Source organism: Gambusia affinis, linkage group LG21 (genome assembly GCF_019740435.1).
Source record: "Gambusia affinis linkage group LG21, SWU_Gaff_1.0, whole genome shotgun sequence".
NCBI classification, from domain to species: domain Eukaryota; kingdom Metazoa; phylum Chordata; class Actinopteri; order Cyprinodontiformes; family Poeciliidae; genus Gambusia; species Gambusia affinis.
The window spans coordinates 7313727-7331265 of record NC_057888.1 but is presented as its reverse complement, the minus strand read 5'-3'; the positions used below and the strand labels follow the sequence as shown (position 1 = coordinate 7331265).

The following is a 17539-nucleotide window of genomic DNA, read 5'->3' as shown; positions in this document are numbered from 1 at the left end:
CATATGTATGCCACACTTTCTGGGGTTTTTTCTTGTAACGTTTGTGAAACCATGTATCCTTTTTATTTCCATTTCACTCTTAGGCTTTCACCAAGTGGAGTGTATCTCATAAAACAGCAATAAAGAAACATTGACGTTTGAGGTGACAAAACATAGATAACTGACTCCATTGTTTTACAACTTGATAAACTTGCGAAAAGTTTAATGTTAGCTTTGTTCCCCGAGGATTTTTCTAGTTTTTGCTTTTATTTTTAGGGTGAAGTAAAGGACAAAGGCATTTGCCAATAGATTTGATTTAATGCTCATTTTGTGACAATTTTCACAAAGTTAATCTTTTAAAGTAAAATAACCACTTACTCTGTTACATTACCCCATAACCAGGGCTATCTAGACTTTCCACCCTCATCTATTTCCTGCCTGAATCAGTTCAAAGGAATGCATCTAAACGATAATAACTTTCTTTATTGTCATCATTCAGGGTGTTTTACTTCAGGGAAACGTCTGACTTCATCGTTAGTGTTCACGCCCTCAGCCTTTTGATGTGACTGCTCTGTTTGTTCAACAGCGCCAGCGGTCTGCTCTCTCCCATTCAGTTATCGACTCACTTGTTAAACTCCCACCCCGCCACACACACACACACGCAGACACACGCCTGCACACACACATGCTGGCTGGGCTCCACCAGTGGCATTGTTTGCATTTAACACCAAGAGGTGAGAGGCGTTCAACCTAGTTTGCACATCACGTGTCACAGCCGCTGCCTGCAGGGCTCAGATCAGGTGAAACTTCTCACCTGCTTCTTTTTTGTTGTTGATTTTTTTTTTTTTTTGAATGTTTGTTTTTTCTGCTTTTATGAAGCTGTTTCTCATGAACACACACAGCTAGAGAAAATTTTCTGGATGATGTAATCTGCTTTTTCTCCACTCCACAATTCAAACATGCATTTCACAGTTTTAATCAATTGTTATTGATGCAACTGGAAATGCATCAATGCATCTGCTGTGTAATGCACAGAAGATGCAAAAAGTATGTTACATTTAAGTATATCTGCAGCAGTGTTTATCTCAAACAGTATATAGCATGAAACAACTTACCTATATTGGGGTTTGTATATGTTTTGACATTCAGACAGAGCCTAAAGGATTTACTCTCTGTCACTAAGAATGTTGCTTAATATATTGTTTTATTTGCCAATTTTCTTCTGCAACTTGTGGGAAACATTTTGCAGGATTTTATATACAGAACAGCAGCTAGTGGCTATTTTTATTAGCCAGCAGGATTTGCAGGAATGTATTATTTTACAGCATTCTACTATGTATAAAACCTTGCAAAATAACCTTTTCACATTTTGGGTCATTACAACCACAAACAATGTGTTTGAACCTCGTAAAGCTGCAGCAGGGAACTTTTGTAAAACCTGTTTTTTGTTTTCATATATATATGTCAAAATGTCACTATGTTCATCATAATGTCAGGCACATTATGATGTCAGACGAGATAATGGCTCCTCCCTGTGGTCCTACTGCCGTTTGCAGAAATACACTACTCCAGGTCAGAAGCAACCAATCAGAACCAGAGGAAGGTCTTAGTGCAGTCAATCACACTCATGTACATGGTACTCACACATTTTCATACACCCATGTTCAAGCTAAAGATTGCCAGTTTGCTGGTGGGGAAACAACTTAACATTGCAGGAAAACTGTTCGTCCATCATCATCAGTGGCTATACTAACTAGTCTATTTGTTTCGTGGTAGGTTTCACTGTGGGGAGGAGCTGCAATGTAGCAGAGAGAATGTGTGAGCAGTATTTACATAAGCATGATTGACAGTAATACAGTGTATTTCTGCAGATGGCAATAGGACTGCAGGGAGGAGGTAGAGGAGCTGGATTTTTTTCACAAATTGTTTGTTTCAGATTATGCTGTCGGGAAACAGTGACAGTTTTAGGAAATATGTAAAAACACAGTTTTGTAAAAGTTACATACTGCTGCTTTGATTGGGATTTTGTTTTCCCATCAACCCTGACCTGCATCAGAAATTTATAGGATTTATTTTTCACACAAGGAATGTGTTTTTTACTATACATTTTTAGGTGATGGATGGAGCAGTGCTCCACAAAATGTTAAAAGCTTGGCATGTTGTTTTTTTAACCTAACCCTGCTATAAACTTCTCAGTGACTTTCTTCCTGACCTGTCTGCTGCGTTCCTGCATTTTGGTGGTGTTTGTTCTTCATAAAAAGGCAGCATTAAAGCATTAAAACCTGCTGCTGTATTTCCAGCAGCAGGTTTAATAAGGACACATCGGACAGCTGGGCTTTATGTTTGAAGATTTAAGTTTTAGAGCCATATAATTCTGTAGCCACTTATTTGGAGTTATGCTATTTGGCAGTCAGTCACGCTGTGGATTTAAAGTTAACACTTTATCCTAAAGTGTGCAATGATGTGTCAAATCAAAAGAGAAAAGGGCAGATGTTTTAGTGGTTTCTGACCAAAACTTGATGCACTTTGTGCTCCCTAAGCTATAAATTGTCTAAATGTGGATAGCAGCAACCTGTTGTTAGCACTGTCCTCATTCAGGCTGCAGCCTGCGTGGTCACACATCTCTGGACTGCACGCAGTCAGCCGCGGAGGCTCATCACCATGGACTGCTGCAGATGATGAAACCTGCGTCATTCAGGCATCACGGGTGAATGGCCAGGGAACCATAAGTTTAACCTCATTCTCTTCTGCAAATGTGAAGAAGAAACAATTCTGACCACTGAAATGTGAAAAACATAGAGGGTGTTCCTGGAGCAGAGTTTTGGAGTATTGACTCTTGAATGCTGCCGATATGGTGATGATGTCAGGGAGCTGATGTTTGTGCCAAAACAGGAAGAGTAGCTTGTTTTGTTGTAAAATAGCAAAATCTATTGCATTGTATGCAACAATCAACATGCTATTATTATTTCACCTGTGGGTTTATGTATGAGCACAGGTTGTTTTAAGTAACATTTAATAACTTTTTGACTCCTTAGTTAATTTATTTATTATTTGGATTTTATTTACTTATATGTTTGTTTATGTTGTGGATGGACTTGATTTGATAAAATTTATTAATTATGATAATGCTTTTTATTTTATTTTATTTTTTATTTTAATTTAATTCTTATGTTAAGGGATTAGAATATTTCAGGTTTATTGATTTGTAATTGTTAGCTTTTTGTTATTTGTATCTAGAGGTTTGATTTTATTAAATATATTTATTTATAGTAATTTAATAATTTACTTTTATTAATTAGGTTACTGATGAGGATTGGAATTATTATTATTATTATTGTTATGGATGGATGGATGGATGGATGGATGGATGGATGGATGGATGGATTTCCTTCTCGTTTTGTTTTAAATGCCTTGTTTGTGTAAGGATGACTCAACTTTGTCAAAGTTGCACTTTGCCAGATTTAGTACCTTGAAAAATATATTAATTTTTTATATTACTTAGCTATTTAAAATAATAGCAATAGTGAGAAGGCTTCTGAAACATCCTGTGTGCTTTTAATCTGTCAGAGCTTGTGATTTTACTGTACACCAAGAGGGAAAGTTGCCTTCTGACTCAACTGGTTGCATATATTAATGTTAGGGGTACAAAGCGGTGAGTTTGCAGTATACCTGAAACTCAGTCTCTGAGGCTGATGCTGCCACCATTCCTCTTAGCTTTAAAACACAGTGGTGGATGACAGTTGTGATAAAAGTAAGTGGAGACATTCGTGTTATTAGACTGTAGACTGTTATTCGGAGTGGTTTCTGAAGCTGAGAAACAAAGAGTGTGACTCACATAGAAACAGGAACTATTAGAGGTTTGGACAGTTTACATGAAACTATGGTTACTGCCTGATATGTGTTGTTGCTGCACTGCAGAAGCTTGTATATTTTTGATTTCCTTGATCTCAGTATGTTGCTGAAGCAGGATATCTATTAATGCAGACAGTGTAGTAAACTTAGCTTTCAGCCTTTGCGAATCTCATTGACAAGAAAATTCAACAGCTGAAACCAAAGAGAGGAAACACTCGGTTTCCTTGTTCCTCTTGTCCTAACAACCATACATGGCGGGAACTTCATTCACAAATTTGTTCTGTCAACCCGCAACAGCAGGCAGCGGCACATTCTGAGATTGCAAAATGCACATTGCAGTTCCTTTTGCACTCCCCTAAAATGGTGCTCATGCATTCAACTTACCATTCTCTTACAATGTCGATTTTGAGGTTTTGTGTGCAGAAATACAGGATCAGATGCAGCTAATTGAAATCTCACCACTAAAGCTTTCTAGGTGGCTCCGAAGTAGTTATATTTTATTGGTTATAATGACATTAATTCATCTTTGCTTTGACTATTTTTACTACCAAAGGTCTGTGAGGGTGTGCTGGGGGTAAAAATAGAAAAGTCCATTAAGCCTCTAAAGTGTCTCCATCAGCAAATCTTCAATTAAAATAACTGCTCAGACTGCCGGTCATTTAATCCCTTTATGTAAAGGATCTGCTTCACTACACCCATGTGCGGACATACGCACGTGTGTCCTTTATTTTTGTCTGTGACAAAGTCTTATCTCATCATGAGTTACAACAGCGCAGTACATTGTATCTCATCCATCTTCATTTTTTTTTTCAGTCACATGTGAGCTGTCATAACCCCCCGAAGCAAAGAAACTGCAGATTAAAAAGAGTCCCGACTTGTTGCAGGTGAGCCGTTACCTCTGCGTTCCCAGGACGCTTGTGCAAGACTGCGCTGAAAAAGCTGAACATTCACACAGGCAGCTACTTCCTGACTTTTTTTCCCTCCTCACATCTTGGGAAGGCGCTTTCCAGGAATCATGCTCCATCATTCTCCATCACAGGGTACTTTTATTTTAAATTACTACTAAGGATAGACAGACAGGCTGTAAAATTAGCAGACATTTAATCAAAGAAAGTGTTATTATACGACTGAAAGTGAGCCTAATGGTTAGAGTAAACACCCTGCGGATACACACCAAGCCTCAGTCTCCTGAGCTGTCATTCTGGATGAACTCTGATGGGGTTATATTAAAAGGCTCAGTTACTCCTCCCTGCTCATTCAAGGAAACTGAAATATAGACTGGTACACCCTCTTCTACTGAGCCTCTCTAGTTTGTGTTTCACTCTTAAACTATGAAGGAATTAAGATTGGATTTCATCTGCAAGTACAATCCCAGTCGTTCCAGTCGTTTTTAATGTGGGTCGCTGCGTTCTGTCTTAAGTGGCGTTCAGGTATCAGGCTCTACTACAGCCATATTTCTTCCTGGATCATTTATAGTCACTAAAATTTACTGCTGGATTCCTTGACTCCTTTTGCTGTCGAAGCAGAAGGGGTCAAGGTGCTGCTGAAGTTATTCATGGCAAGACTCAATAAGATTTCAGAAACTTTCTTTAGAGTTTGGTTCAGGTTGATATGTGAATTACCAAATCACGAAGGTGCTCTGTTGTCTCAAACTGGTTTCCATGTTCGGGACATCAGTTTGAGAGGATCTGAACTTTGTGGCATGTTGCAATATCCTGCTGGAAGCATCAGAGGATCAGAATAACAACCAGCTTTATTAGCTGTGGGCACAGGCAAGGAATTTAACTTCGGTCAGTGTACAGAAGTTAAAGCTGCAGCAGGTAATTTTTATTTAAAAAAATATATTTTTTGCATATTAGTTAAAACTGTCACCATGCTGTGATTTCGTGAAATGAGACAAATCCTCCACCTTCTTCCTGAGCTACTGTTACCATCTGAAGAAATGGCAGAAACAACCAATCAGAGCCAGGAGTGACTTAGTGCTGTCAATCAACCTCATGTAAGCTCAGCTATGTGTACTAATGGGACAGAAACAATTAAACTTCCCACGAAATCTGTTTATCTGCCGTCATCGGTGGCTATGCTAACTAGCTTGAGCATTCACGACAGGCTCTGCTATCAGAAAGAAGCTGTACCATAGGAGGGACGAAGGGAAGGGGAATGAGCAGCTTGTACACATGTGAAACATGGATGTTCCATCTGTAATTGTCCAAGTTTGGTGAAGCTGTGGTCCTGTGGATTAAAAATAAACCAGAGTTATCACACCTCCACCACACAGCTTAACACTTGGTATGGTATGTTGCACCAAACTTAGTACCGTGCTTTATGGCCAAACGTCTCTGCTGTGATCTCAGTTATTTCAAACTAGTTTGGATGACTACCAATGAGTATTTTACATTACTATGGAGAAACTTTGATTTGTTCTTTTTGACTAGGTCATCATTGATGTGTTTTTTGTTATGCCATTTATTTTTATTTTTTTCGTTTGAGGTATTCAGAAGAGTGCTTGCTTGTGTTCTTTGATTCTTTGTCTGGCAGCATTAATGTCACAGACTGATAGCTGGACATTCTCCATCAGGTTTTTCTGGCAGAAAGCAGGATTCATGGTTCTACTACTAATGGTAAATGGTCCAGGTCATGATTTAGCAGGACCACCATGTTGTCAGTCTTAAACTTGGTGGACCTTTGTGTTTTTTTGTCCTCATTGGTTTTGGCCTTGAATTTCACTGTTTATACCATTTTTGCTGAGTCTCCTTATTGTTGAATCGTGAGAACCAAACTTACCTGGGTTAAGTGAAGTCTTCAGTGCTAGGTTATTTTGTTACCTCCTCTATGAGTAGTTGCTGCACTCTGGAGTGATTTTGGTAGACAGACCTCTCTTGGAAAGGTTCACTGCTCCATGTGAGTCTATTTGTGGATATTGGTTCTCTCCCAAGCCTTAAAAATAGTGTAATAACCCAATGTTTGTTATGTGTTTCTTAATTTGGGTGTGATTAGTTGCTTTTTGAGGTCTTTTAGTCTATTTTCTTGTCACCAGAAAGGCAACTGTGTGAAAAATCTACTCGACCAATTTTTATAACACCTCAAATAGAGCTGCAGAAACTTCCACTTTGGTCTTGAAAGAAGCTCATTCCTTGAGTAACTTTGGTTTTTAAGACAAAAGATGACTAAATAATATATATATAATACTTGGGGTGTAACACCATACAGTAGATCCAAATGCTAACCCTTCAGTCATTCATGCAGGTTGACTTATGACATCTTTTAGCGCGTTAGCAGCAACCAAACTGTCACTTAATTTCCTTAAAGACTTTCTTCTGAAAGTTTGTAGTTTTTTCCAACTTTTACCGATTAGTTGATTTGTTCATGGATCAAGGTGTTTGTAAGAACTTCCTCCTGTTTTCTTGTTAAGAGTTAAACTTTCATGGTTCAGTAGTTATAAAGTAATTTCCCTTTGTCACCCAGCAGCTGCAGCAGTAACAGAATCTAATAAGATATTTGTTGATTCTAGTGAAATAAAACCAAGAGGCCTTTGATGGCTGTGGAAAAAGTATCATTTAGGTATTGAAATTTTCAGTTTTACTTAACCTATTCTGTTCAGCATCTTCAGTCTGAGTCATTGGTAGGGGAAGTTGCCGCTGTGTATATGCATATCTTTTTGTTGAGAAAGGTAGCGCCGCTTTTACAGGGTGTCATTTAGATTCAGACAGTGTGTCTGGGGCTGACCCTTATCTGCAGAGCAGTCAGTCACTTCTGAAAAGAAAAGAGGGGAAATATCAAACTATAACAGGCTGTTAACCATTTTCTGTTTCTGTTTCTCTGCTTTAGGGGAAACATTCTTCCTCTTCTGAAAAGTGTTAATCTGCATTATGAAGTGCAACGCTGTTGATATGTCTTGACACAACTGGAAGAAGTCAGAGCTGATCTAAGAGGATGTGTGCAATGAAAAGTGGTTTACGCTACCTCCACGCTCACGGCAGGGAGTGAATTACCTTAGCGTTTACACAGATGCTGGCATTCAGACAGGGCCATGAGAAAGGCGAACGACGGGGGATCAGGTTGCAAAGAGTGCATGATTTCTTTCTTCCCCTGAATTTGTCTGTTTTCAGCTTGACATTGGTCCAACGTGGGTTCGTCTTATGGGTGCCCTCCTGGGGTTTTCTTTCTGGGAATGGGTCAGACTGTGAGAGTGTGTAAATGCCGGGTTAAGCAAACTAACATCTGCGCTGATTTTCCTGACACGGACTTCACACCTCATGGAATGTGAAAACAGAAAGACGAAACATGCACCGATTACAGCCTTTTTCTCTTGCTGAAAGTCTCAGAGAAGGCATATGGTTTAACATTTAAATTGCACAACAGCATAGGAAGTTGCTTCACAGGATTTTAAGAAGAAAGTAAAGCTGCTCATGCTCATTTTGATGCGGTAAACCACTACTCTGCAGCTTGAACGCTATCGTATCTCGTGTAAATGCCTCATGCATTGAGCCTTTTAATTTTACCTCAGTCCTTGCTATGTTTGTTGTCTCACTGACACTTCTAGGAACAGTGCTAGTCTTCAAAGAATGTAGATCATATTCTTTGCTGTGTGGCCCTAAAATAACACAGCAGTTTCCTTTTTGCTTCAGCTGCAAGTTTGATAGACTCACTCTAACTGTGCTACAGCTAAACAACTATGAGTTAATGCAGATGTTACAATATGGTGACAACCTCTGGTTAGTTTAATTTTCTTTTAATAAAATCCAGTGCTAGCTTCCTTCAGAAGTCACCTAATTTGTAACTAGAATCCAATTGTGTGATATTTATTCCAAGAATAAACCCAACTGGATAAGCTGCAGAATCTGTTGACCAGACAAAAAAAACGCCATGCCTCCCACAAGTCTGGCCTTTATGGGAGAGTGGCAAAAAGAAATCAATTGATGGAAATAATAAATAAATTAAATTAGCAAAAGATGAAGAATTCCACTAGACAGAGATAATTGTTTCCTTTTGTTTCTTTCCAGGAAAGGCCTGTTGAGTGGCAGAATGACTTATGAAGGAATCCGTAAAAACTGACTGGAAGTAAGTAGGTGAAAGTCAAAAACAAGTGTTTACTTCAGGCCCCATTACTACTAGAAGTGAATGAATCATCTGTGGTCTTCCTCAGGAAAACCGCTCCTCTAAGTACTACTCCTGATTGCTGCCTGATGAGCTCCAGCTGCAACCAATGCAGCTGTCACACCCTGGAGAGAGAGAAGGTAGGAGGTACATGTCCACACACACCCACAGCCTGCACACCGTTTGGCGAACCCAAACACACCTACATGAACTGCACATCACCTTCATGGTGGTGCATGTTCCCGTGACCTTGAAGCATGGTGGTGGAAACATAATGAGCAATCCTAAACATGCAGACATAGCAACAATGGAATGTTTTTTGATCAAAACACACTCATGTGTTAGAATATCCTTGATCTAAATTGAATAGAGAATATTACGCAATACTCAACCATCTGAGCTTGAGCTGCTTTCCAAAAACACAATGGTTTCAGCCCGCAAAAGACGTACAATTGTAATTACACCAGAAGACGATTTTACAATGTTTTGATGCAGGGAGGCTGAACAGAAATACACAAATGTCTCTCTTTTCATTTGTAAGCAATTTTAACAAGCTTTTCTTTCACTTCAGAATTGCACACTGGTTTTTTCCACATAAAATCCAAATACATATTAAAGTTTGTGGTTATAAAATGAGCAAGAGTAGAAAAGTTCAAAGTTTTGTACCAACTTTAGAAGATTAAATAAATTTAAAATGCATCTTTGTGTCCTGACTTCAGGAATCACTCCTCACAACTGCAGATACGAAACCAACTACCTTCTATGTCGAAACAGTAAATGATCAAGACTTTTAAAAGTTTACCTTGACAAAATTTACCTAGCAGACAACCACCAAAGTGTTTAAGACTGGGCCAGTTGGACAACATGTAGGTCAGCTTTTGAAGCTGCAATCCGAACCCTGGTTCTGGTATTTAAAGGAGTAAACAACCCAAACAGTGCAACACTAGAGTGGAAATGCATTACTATACTATGAGCTCATTATCTCGCCATACAGTGGTTTTAATCATTAAGCAGGGATGGTGGTGGTTTTAGTTTCAGTGAGATCACCCTGACTACAAACTGTCCACTCATATTACAGCTAATACACACCTTGTATTTCCATTGACTGCCCCACAGTCAAAAATATTTACATAGTGGAGCTTGCAACGACCTTTAAATGTTAAGCAGCAGATAGTTAGAGATAGACAGAGATATGCAGATATTTGTATTGATTTAGAGACATAAACACTGTTTTGTAAGACAAGCAGATCCAATTCAGTCCAGCAGAATACAATCATATAGATGGATTCAAATTCAGCTGACATTCAACATGCATGTCAGGTTCTGATGCTGTAATCTGAACTCCAACAGTGCAATACTAGAGTGGAAATTCATTACTACACTATGAGCTCATTATCTCACCATACAGTGGTTTTGATCAGGATTAGATCTGCTTTACAAGACAAGTGGATCTAATTCTCAGTCCTGCAGAATGCAGTCATATAGATGGATTCAAATTCAGTTAAACACAGTACAGTTCTGTCCTATTTAAAATGCAGTGCTGTCCAATTCAGTTGTCGAAAAGTTATGCACATTGGACGGCTGATTGTATTGCAATAATCCCTCATCCTTAGCAAGCATGTGGAAACAGTGGAAAGGAACAACTCCTACTGATTAGTTTCGGAAGGATATAGCTAAATAGATTCTCAATTTATCAGTGTGACTCATAGTGGACAATCTATTACATTAGGAGGTGGAGGATAAATGCCTATTAGACATTAGTTATTTACAACTTCAACACTTTAATTCTTTGAACCTCCTGATTGTCTTTATTTGGACTTTCTGTGGCTTGTGTGCCTCTGTTAGGGTCTTAAAGCTCTGAATTTCAAAGTGTGCTCAAGTGATTTATGAGGTCTCAGTTCTGAATTGGAAAAAAGTAGATCACTCCCTCTGCCCTAGTAAGTCAATTTCAAGTTGGAGTTAATGTTCCTGATGTCTTGAGCATGAGTAGAGAGAGGATGGAGCTGGAAGGAGGATAGATGTGGTCTGTCTTGGTGAGGCAGGAACAGAGCCAAAAGGTAGACATCTTAATTTAAGGATCCATGTATGTTGATTTTTATGTATTTGGAAAACATTTCTTTCAAAAATAACAAACAAATGAAGGGATAACAGTGCAAATATACTATCTGGCATTCAGAGGGAGCAATAAAACACAGTGACATCTTTTTGGATAGTTTGAAATCTCAAAGTTCCCTAAATCACAACCGAGTGACCCGGTTTATGACTTCCCAAGTAATGGGATCCAAAGATGGACCAAGACACAACTTTAAGAGCTGGGGGAAATGTTAACTAAACAACACTGGTGGAGCTCCACCACTTAATTTTTCTTGGCTCTAGATTATAAATTAACTAAAACAATCTGCTTTACTTATAACATAAGTTCTCTTTTTTATCACATTATAAAGAAAAGCCTTTATTGCTTTTGTTTGTTTGTTTGGTTGGTTGGTTAGTTGCGGAATGATTGACTGAATGTGAGATTTTAACTTTAACAAATACATTTTTAGATGTTTCTCTTTTTAAACATCTAAAAATATGTACTGGTTATGAACACTGTTCAAAAGTGTTTGGGGGAAAATTTCTTTCAGGTAGGAAAAAGCAATGACAGCTTAAGAAACCCGCCAAAAAAAAAAAAAAAAAAAAAAAATTTTGAACTCTTGGTGTCAGGTGACCTTTTCAGAGAAAGAAGTTGAGAAACACTTTTAGATTTAGGTCAGAGATTTTCCTTGCACTTAAACATGACATCACAGGACTTCCTGATCTAATAATGCTTCCAGCAGCCTTATTATGTCCATTTAACTGGATAATGGCGGTTCACTGGATTTGTGGAGTCTCAGTGGAGACAATGAGGACACAGTGAGAGGCAGCTGCTCTGTCCCTTGTGACGTCTTTTCTCTCGCACACACACATTGAGAAACCACAAGTGGAAGCTTGTAATTTTCAGCCTGGTGGCGTTTATGTCTGATCTAGCTTTTGTTGTATGGGCTGAGTATAGTTGTGGCAAAGCAGCATAGAATCATGCACATCCACAAATGACAGCTCAGGCTCAGAGGAGGCTGGGTTCACAGAGTGCAAACATCACGGCACACAAAATTAATGCACAGTTCCTCTTTTTACTATCAGCAGATCAGATGCAGTAGAAAAAAAAGGTCAGCTACAACGCAGAATTTTATGAATCAACGCGTAGTAAAAGGTCCTCTCCTCAGTAATGCCTGCAGGGGAATAATGCTGTTGACCTCATGAAGGACCGTTCTTTATTTAAACTGAATAAATCAAGTATTGTCTTTGTGCGCAGTCATAGCCACGAGATGAAGTCCTGCTATAATCTGCCACCATGTTTGTTAATGGGCTGATTATGATGGCTGTGGTTGTGAGGATCATGTGCGCCAGTGTGACAGACAGTGAATGGCTGGCTGTGTTGGCTCACAGAGGAGGAGACTCTTGGATGAAGGGAACATGAAGGGCTTTCTCTATCTCTGCTGTGCACACAAGTATGCATTTCATTACTAACTTTGGACAGGAATAGCTCCATGCCTCTGGTTTTTGGGCTTAAGGCCACCTCAGCTGAGCTCTGATCTGCAATCTTCGACGTCATTCGTGGAATCCTGTCCAAAAGTTTTCTCTTAAAAACTTAACAGCGAAAAAATTTAAATTTGTGCAAAACCTTAAAACGATGACTAACTTGTTTGTACTCTATGTTCCAAGACAATCTTTGAAGAACATAAAAAAAAAAACTAAAAAAAAAAACTGCTGCTTTAATGTTTTACAGGAAAGTCTTGGACTTACTGAAAGCCACAAATGAACTGAGTCATGCAAAGCAATCATACAGTTATGCACATTCTTTTAATAGCTACAAAGACCTGGAAAATATCTGATGATTAAAATGAGTGTTACATTATTTAAGCCAAAATGTGTCAAATGACTATCCACAACAATATTGATCAGTTGTAAAAAAAACAAAACAAAAAAAACAACTGTGAGCACTTAAAAAAAGTACCAACAAATTGTAATATAATATATCAGTATTACTTTAATATTGTCCCTGTATGAAAATTTGCCTTGTAGCCAGATGAAAAACATGAAAAACAACCTCAAGCATCAACACAAATATCAATTAAATGCATCAAACTAAAATGAGAAACCAGTCAAGCCAAATCGCATTCAGACTTATCTGAATAAAGGCCTCAGTAATAGAACTGTTTTTCCATGTGTTGGTCCTTCTTAGGTGATTTGAATCTTTTTTCAGATGGATGGAGCTCAGATTCACCATGAAGTGGATAATAAGGAGACTGCAGAACGTCTTTCTCTCTGACTGATCAAGCAACTGATCATTCTAGCTGAATGATGGACTCTGACCTGAGCCTCCAGAAACATGTAAGAACAATCCCAAAGTCTGTCTTCTATCACCTGAGGAACATTTCTAGGATTAAAGGACTAATGTCCAAGTCAGCTCTAGAGAAACTTCTCCATGTGTTTATCTTTAGTTGCATTGATTACTACAACGGTGTCGTCACAGATCCGCCTAAAAAGCCAGACTGATCCAGACTGAGCTTGAATTCTCACTAAAACTAGCAAAAACAAAGCACATCTCAGACCAGAGACTTCAAAATAGTTTTGTTTGTTTATAAGTCACTGAGTGGCTAAAGACCAAAATACATTCAAAAGCTTTCTCAAGTTTTCTGGTTTTAGTCTATTTGCCAACCCTTGAACTAGAACCAAACATGGAGAAACAGCATTTAGTTTTTATTTTCCTCTAATCTGGAACAAACTTCCATAAAACTGTAAAACTGCTGAAACACTGGCGTCCATTAAATCAAGGCTAAAATGTCATTTCTTTATACTCGCTTTTGGTTAATAACCAATTGCTATTGTTTTTCTTAAGTGTTTTTTCTTGTTGCTTTATGTTCCTTTTAATTAGATAAAGCACTTTGAATTGCCTTATAGCCAAAAATGTGCTATACAAACACTATTACTATTACTATTAATATTTACTATCTGTCTACTGATAGGTTAAAATGGTGGAGATGACGGCTGACTTCAGAGAACGTCATCAACTCTGCTTTCTCGTCCTGAACAACTCTGAAGATTTTTTCTAGTTACTTTGGAACCATCTTATCTCTGTGGTCCTCACACATTGACACTATTCAGAAGAAATCCCAGCAGAGACGGTTACAAGAAGTACAACCTACTGAAGGAGCTGCTGGACTTCTTCTTTTTCCTGTGCACATCCATCACTGAGTGGTTTGGCTCATCCACAAACAGGACAGGACCAGAGCGCATAATTGGGAGAGGATCATCAGTGCTGGTATCCCTTTAATGGTATCTAAAGGTGGTGGACTGGGATACCTTCTAAAATATATACAAAATCTTTGGTTTTTGTGACATGTAAGTTTTAGGTTTTGCAATAAAATCTTTCACCACCTAACCAAGTAAGTCATTTGTACATCACAAGACAACACATGTAAGAGGAAAAAGCCTGCACAAAGATACAGAAACGCAATGTGTAGCGAAAAAAATCTTTAAATCGAAATGGAAATAACCAGACATAAAACAGGTCAAAGGAAAGCGAAACTAAATCTAGCTCTGGAAAGAATTAAGAGACCATTTAAAATGATCAGTTCTCTAATTTCACTCTTTATAGGTATATGTTTGAGTAAAATGAACATTGTTCTTTTATTCCATGAACTACTAACAACATGTCTCCGAATTTCCAAGCAAACATTTGCTTGGAAATTGTACTGATGATTATTTATTTATTTACAGAAAATGTGAAAGAGATGCAGTGCTTTCAGACCACAAATAATGCAAAGAAAATACATTTATATTCATTTAGAAATAACAGTACTAATGTTTTAACTCAGGAACAGTTCAGAAATAAATATTTGGTGGAATAACCAGGAGGTCTTCAAGGGGATAAAACCCTTGGGTTTTAGCGGTTTCTTAAATTTTTCCAAAGCTGTAGCTTCCATATAGCTACAATTTGATCCAAATTTACCATTAAAACACCAAGAAATAAAGAGATATTGACAGAATGTAAAATATTGACAGACACAATATAGCAATAAAAATACGAGGAATAACTGCACATACATAAATGAATCAATACAATTTAACAACAAATACACACATAAAACACATAAAATGCCCAAAACACACCACAATCCTACTAAAGACATGAGGAATTAAAGTTCACACAAAATAAAATAAAAAAGAACAAAATAACAACAAGAAGATGTAATTAATAACAAAAAGACAAATTCAAAACACTGTCATTTTGCTCTAATCTCTTTAGCTCATTACAGCCATGGAAGAAGGTGGATTTCTTTGTGTCTCGTGAACTTTTGGTTTCTTCCTGTTGAAAAATCCAGTGACGACCTTTGTTCACGTTACCAGTACATCAAAGAGAAATACGCCCAGAGCATCACAGCTCCTCCCCCATGCTTAAGTGCAGCCATTTGTCCGTTATTCATTCCTAATCTGTTTGCGGTGTTTCATCTGGTTAACAAAAGCATTGGCAAACACCTGGTTGTCATGCATATGAATCATCTGAGTGTTGGGCCGTTTAAGAAGCCTAGTCATCTCAAAATGAAACTATTGCACCAGTTCTCAAGGAATGACTTTAGATGTGTGCTTTCCTTCCAAATATGTTTGTTTTGGCGAGTAGAAATTGACATGTAAAATCCACACACACCTTTCCTTACATGATGTTCTCTTGTGTTACCCAATCATATTTATATCCCAAGATATCTGGGCTACTTTTAGGAGTGAAAGTTGTTGGTTCAGATTTCACAACTTAAAGATAGCCGTGTCAGCAAAATAAATCCCTCCGCAGGGTGACCGTCGGCTGCTTGGAAGGTTTTGGAGGTCAGACTGCTATCTAATAACTAGCCTCCATAGTAAGTGAAGAACTGAGACAAAGACATTTACATAAACACATACACGAGCCTGGGTCATTAATTAACAGCAGCTTGAAGCAGAAATACCACAGAAGGTTCTTTAAATGAGTCCGCTGGATAATCATGCAGCAGCCTGTTTACCATTTCAGTCTGTTCACGTAACCTTGGCAGGTCATGAAGGTGACCGCTCTCCATCTTGAGCCACTGAAGGTGGTTCGTGGTGCTCATGCTAATCAATGAGATAAAAGCCTTTATAGATTCAGATTTTAAAACTCTTTTGGTGTTTGGTAGTTTAGTTGCATCTTGAGCAAACTAAACTACCAAGAGTTGAGTGTGTATTTACACCCTCAGAGTGTCGTAGGTTTCTGTGAAAAAAGATTTACCCCTTATAGATTGCTTCCGTTTTTGCTTCTTTTATTTTTGTCACACTTCAATGTTTCAGATCACCAAATTAATTTTAACATCAAAAAAATTATTAGGAGAAAATGTAGTCCAAATTTCACCAGCATAGTGGGAACATATTTAAACCAGGATTTGGATTAGGACATTTCAAAATCTTCTTGAGAAGACAGGCAGGAAAGCAGGAAGGAAGGAAAGTAAACACTAGAAAAAATCTACAGGAAGGAAGTGAATGATTCTGTACAAAAAATACTGTAAAAATATAACATTCATTGAGCTTTTTTGGCAGAATTAATATAAATTGTCACATTTAAAACCAGGAAGTTCCCAAAAAACTGGCAAAAAAAATCTGCATTTATAGCAAAATAATATAAAAGTTGGTAGTAAATGGTATTTCATAGAGCTTCACATTACTTTCTGACTGTATAGTCAAAGTTTCTGTCAATGGTACATATATTTTTACATATTTTGGCATACCACAGTACAAGTACAAGAATAAATGGTTACCCTACAAACTGAAATTTAAATAATTGTTCTGGTTTTTCACATTTTTGCTCCCTTTTCACTTTAATCAATTTGCATTCCTTCTTTTTTTATGCCAGGAAAACTTAAGGATCATTGTAAAATTTTCAATCAATGAGAGCTGATGCAAGACTTCTCAGATCACCCACACCTTAATTTTTTAAAGCTGTAAATGAAGACATTTTACAAGCCCACTAGAAAACGAGTATAGACAAGACTGCTCCGAGAAATGTTCAGCATTTTATGTGCACAAGGGGTTTGGTCAAAAGGTTTGCTATGAAAGGATTCTCACCGAGTGAATTTGACCTGAAGTGTTAAAATGTCAGTCATAAAAATGCTATTAAACCACTTTAAAAAACAACAAAAAAAATAACAATGGTCTCTTTGAGCATTTTGAACAAAAAGAAGATAGTTTGCAACATAGATTTTTACTATTTTTTTTAAAGATGACAAATTAACTCCAGTTCCTTTCATTGCTTCTGTGTAAAACATGAAGGTGGTAGGGTCATGATGTGGAGCCTCTGTGCTGCAAAAGAGATTGGGAAAATTACACCTTCTGCAGTCTGGATTTTCCAGAAAAATGAAACGTCCAAATGGGCAGCCACCATAAAACAGCATTCCTCCAATGGCTTCAGGTCAGCATGGTGGCGAAGTGACCACCCCAAACCTCTGACCTGAGTTTAAGCATGGCAGATATGCAGATTGCTCCACACCCAGTCTTCTGGCCCCTCCAACCATTCTCTCCTTCAATGTATCAT

At 37.9% G+C, this 17539-nt stretch overlaps 1 long non-coding RNA gene across 1 annotated transcript in view; it reads left to right on the top strand.

The window, feature by feature from the left end:
• LOC122824062 overlaps positions 1-14397 on the top strand; it is a 47747-nt gene extending 33350 nt beyond the window's left edge. Inside the window, exons 5-9 of the long non-coding RNA XR_006369444.1 lie at positions 4645-4715; positions 8835-8892; positions 8978-9068; positions 13211-13338; positions 13974-14397. This is a non-coding gene — a long non-coding RNA (uncharacterized LOC122824062). The remainder of the gene's footprint in view (positions 1-4644; positions 4716-8834; positions 8893-8977; positions 9069-13210; positions 13339-13973) is intronic.
• Positions 14398-17539: the final 3142 nt, after the last annotated feature.